The following is a 4971-nucleotide window of genomic DNA, read 5'->3' as shown; positions in this document are numbered from 1 at the left end:
GTCTGTCAGGGGATGTCTGACTACACTGGGAGTGTGTTTTGTTAAAGCTAAATGACGTTTAGCTTTTATTATTTCCTGTCTGTTGGACACAGGTGAAGTCAGGGCTACTGCACACAGTCCCTACAGACTGAGGTTCATTGTCTTGTGAATCCCACTTCAGACAAACAACAACAACTTATGAATGCTTTACAGAGAATTCATAGTCTCTGTAGGCATACATAGATGTCTCATAAATATTTTATAATCAATGTCATATTATATATTGTAAAGTGGTTGTCCCACTGGCTATCATAAGGTGAATGCACCAATTTGTAAGTCGCTCTGGATAAGAGCGTCTGCTAAATGACGTAAATGTAAAATATTACATAAAGGGTCATACTACATTCCAAATCGGCCTTATTAACGCTTCATTGTTTCATTTTAAGTGGGACTGGTGTCTTTTGGTGTCAGTATTCTGATAAGCTGGTTGGTTCTGTGTTGTGGGTCTGTCTGGGTGTTATGCTAGGTGTTTAGGTCTGGTTGTATTACATGTACAGTGGGGAAAAAAAGTATTTAGTCAGCCACCAATTGTGCAAGTTCTCCCACTTAAAAAGATGAGAGAGGCCTGTAATTTTCATCATAGGTACACGTCAACTATGACAGACAAATTGAGAAAAAGAATTCCAGAAAATCACATTGTAGGATTTTTAATGAATTTATTTGCAAATTATGGTGGAAAATAAGTATTTGGTCACCTACAAACAAGCAAGATTTCTAGCTCTCACAGACCTGTAACTTCTTCTTTAAGAGGCTCCTCTGTCCTCCACTTGTTACCTGTATTAATGGCACCTGTTTGAACTTGTTATCAGTATAAAAGACACCTGTCCACAACCTCAAACAGTCACACTCCAAACTCCACTATGGCCAAGACCAAAGAGCTGTCAAAGGACACCAGAAACAAAATTGTAGACCTGCACCAGGCTGGGAAGACTGAATCTGCAATGGGTAAGCAGCTTGGTTTGAAGAAATCAACTGTGGGAGCAATTATTAGGAAATGGAAGACATACAAGACCACTGATAATCTCCCTCGATCTGGGGCTCCACGCAAGATCTCACCCCGTGGGGTCAAAATGATCACAAGAACGGTGAGCAAAAATCCCAGAACCACACGGGGGGACCTAGTGAATGACCTGCAGAGAGCTGGGACCAAAGTAACAAAGCCTACCATCAGTAACACACTACGCCGCCATGGACTCAAATCCTGCAGTGCCAGACGTGTCCCCCTGCTTAAGCCAGTACATGTCCAGGCCCGTCTGAAGTTTGCTAGAGTGCATTTGGATGATCCAGAAGAGGATTGGGAGAATGTCATATGATCAGATGAAACCAAAATAGAACTTTTTGGTAAAAACTCAACTTGTCGTGTTTGGAGGACAAAGAATGCTGAGTTGCATCCAAAGAACACCATACCTACTGTGAAGCATGGGGGTGGAAACATCATGCTTTGGGGCTGTTTTTCTGCAAAGGGACCAGGACGACTGATCCGTGTAAAGGAAAGAATGAATGGGGCCATGTATCGTGAGATTTTGAGTGAAAACCTCCTTCCATCAGCAAGGGCATTGAAGATGAAACGTGGCTGGGTCTTTCAGCATGACAATGATCCCAAACACACCGCCCGGGCAACGAAGGAGTAGCTTCGTAAGAAGCATTTCAAGGTCCTGGAGTGGCCTAGCCAGTCTCCAGATCTCAACCCCATAGAAAATCTTTGGAGGGAGTTGAAAGTCCGTGTTGCCCAGCGACAGCCCCAAAACATCACTGCTCTAGAGGAGATCTGCATGGAGGAATGGGCCAAAATACCAGCAACAGTGTGTGAAAACCTTGTGAAGACTTACAGAAAACGTTTGACCTGTGTCATTGCCAACAAAGGGTATATAACAAAGTATTGTGAAACTTTTGTTATTGACCAAATACTTATTTTCCACCATAATTTGCAAATAAATTCATTAAAAATCCTACAATGTGATTTTCTGGAAAAACATTTCTCATTTTGTCTGTCATAGACGTGTACCTATGATGAAAATTACAGGCCTCTCTCATCTTTTTAAGTGGGAGAACATGCACAATTGGTGGCTGACTAAATACTTTTTTCCCCCACTGTATATTTCAATCATTTAGCAGACACTCTTATCCAGAGCCACTTGCAGTTAGTGCATTCATCTTAAGATAGCTAGGTGAGAAAGCCACATATTACAGTCGTAGTAAAAATATTTTCCCTCAATTATGAATTTATCCGAAAAGTCAGTGCTAGTAGGAAAAGATGGGAAGATGGGAAGCTGGTTCCACCATTAAGTTTCAAGTTCCTCACAGGGAAATGGCCCAACAATGCAGGGATCAGTAACGTAATACTAAAAATAACAAGGTAGAACAAAAACACACGAGATATAAAAATAAGAAATAAGAAGAACACAATGAAGTAAGTAAGCTATATTACAGGGTCAGTTCCAGTACCATATGTACAATGTACAGGGACACTGGAGTGATAGAGGTAGATATTTTATGTATAGGGGTAAGGTGACTAGGCATCAGGATATATGATAAACAGAGTAGCAGCAGTGTATATGATGATTGTATGTGAGTGGATGTGTGCAGAGTCAGTATAAATGTATGTGCATATTATGTGTGTAAGCAGGTGATGGATGGAGTGAGTGTTTGTATGTGTGTTGGAGTATCAGTGTGTGTAGTGTGAGAAGAGCTTGGACTGGGCTGAGCGGGAGTTGACCTCCTGTAGGGGTGAGACGGCCAAGAGACCAGAGGTGGCAGAAAGAGTGCTCGGGTTGGGATGTAGGGTTTGAGCATAGCCTGAAGCTAGGGAGGGGCAGTTCCCATTGTTGATTCGTATGGATGGGTGTTGTAGTTTTCAGTGAGAGGTCACACTTTGCGGTGACTGAACTGAAGCAGAGACCTCTCCTTTCCAACCTCTCCTCTCCTTTATTACTTACTATTTACTGATGTTTTTCTCCCTCTGTTCCCTTCTCTCCTTCCACTCTGTTCCCCTCCCTCCCTCCCTCCCTCCCTCCCTTCACCTCTCTTGTCCTCTTCTCTCCGCTACCCTCTGCCCTCCAGGGTCTATTTGAGAATACACTATTCAGGTGTCAGGCAGGCGATCCTAAGCCATCCATTCTGTAATCTAATGGAGTTACAGCCTGGCCTTCTTTGACCCTTAAACTGGTTGCGGTGGCGGTGGCAGGCAGGGCCATGTGTGTGTGTGGCAGGACTGGCCGGGCTGCTGCTGTGGCATTAGTGTGACATTCTCTCCTTCTCTCCTCCTAGCACTCTGTTTGATCTCCCCACCACACGGCAGATCTCATTTCAGAGTGAAAAGCTGGATTGGACAAAGAGGGACCTTGAGTGCGGACGACTGATCGATTTACGAGAGAAGGGAGGGGGGAGGAGGGGGGGAGGAGGGGATGTGGAGGTGAGGTTTGTCTGTCTGTGTAAACACATCTTCTAATCTGAAGCTACTGCGTGGGGCAGGGCCAGGCGTCAGGGCCGGAGCCATTCCCTTCACAGACTAACTAACTGGCCATGGCCTGAAGTTGGATAGAACCAGCCAGGGTCTCTCTTATTTTCAACAGAGTAAATAACTAAAGCCTAATGGGATGGATGGATGCATGGTGCTGATTCTCAATGCTGTTTTCTTCTCTTCTCTTCTCTGTTTGTCTCTCTCTTCTGCTCTGGCTGATGGATAAACCTCCTGCTGAAAGAGAGAGAAGAGGGACAAGAGGGCTGATGGGTACTCTTCTTTTTGGTTCAGGCTTAGGTTTGAAATTAGTAGTTGTGACATTCTGTGCCCCACACCAGCAATATGACCAGAACGGTTTCTCTAAAGATATAAAGCTTCTCTTTCAATTCCATTCACTGCAAAGATAATTATCACAGTAAAATGTCACATGGAACTCAACCACTAGCCTAACGGCTAAAAGTGACTGTAAGGCCCCGGAGTGCTCTGCTGTTAATTGTGTTATTTCTGGACAGTGGAGAGATTGACCCTACTGGTGCTCTGCTCTGGCCCCTGTCATCTACCATCCCTCTTTCTCCCCCCCTCTCTCTCCCTTCTCTGTCTCCCCACTCTGTCTCCCGCTCTCTCTCCCCCTCTCTCTCCCCTTCTCCCCCCTCTCTCCCCCCTCTCTCCCCCTCTCTCTCCCCTTCTCCCCCCTCTCTCCCCTCTCTCTCCCCTTCTCCCCCCTCTCTCCCCCTCTCTCTCTCCTTCTCCCCCCTCTCTCCCCCTCTCTCCCCTTCTCCCCCCTCTCTCCCCCTCTCTCTCCCCCTCTCTCCCCCTCTCTCTCCCCTTCTCCCCCCTCTCTCCCCCTCTCTCTCCCCTTCTCCCCCCTCTCTCCCCCTCTCTCTCCTTCTCCCCCCTCAATTCCCCCCTCTTTCCCTCTCATTTATTCTCTCTCTCTCTCCATTTCTCCCTCTTTCCATCCCTCTATCACCATGACATGTTTAATGCTTTCCTCTATTATTAGACAGCCTCTCCCTCTCTCACTCTATCACTACCTCTCTCTCCCCTCTCTCCCTCTATCGCCACCTCTCTCTCCCTCTATCACCACCTCTCTCTCTCCCTCTATCACTACCTCTCTCTCTCCCTCTATCACTACCGCTCTCTTTCTCCTCTCTCTCTCCCTCTCTCCCTCTATCACTACCTCTCTCTCTTTCTCATCTCTCTCTCTCCCTCTATCACTATCTCTCTCTTTTTCTCCCCTCTCTCTCTCCTTCTCCCCCCCTCTCTCTCCCTCACACTCTCTCTCTTTTTCTCTCTCTCCCTCTCTCCCTCTATTACTACCTCTCTCACTCTTTCTCCTCTCTTGCTCTCTTTCTATCTCCATTGTTCTCCCCCCTCTCTCTCTGCCTCTGCCGCTCCCTCTCGTTCTCTCCCCCCCCCCCCCCTCTCTTTTTTCCTAATCTCTCCGTAATGGATGCCAGCTAACATTAAAA

The sequence above is a fragment of the Coregonus lavaretus genome, assembly GCF_964263955.1.
Source record: "Coregonus lavaretus genome assembly, chromosome: 3".
In the NCBI taxonomy this organism is placed as follows: Eukaryota; Metazoa; Chordata; class Actinopteri; order Salmoniformes; family Salmonidae; genus Coregonus; species Coregonus lavaretus.
Note: the sequence above shows the minus strand (reverse complement) of the source record.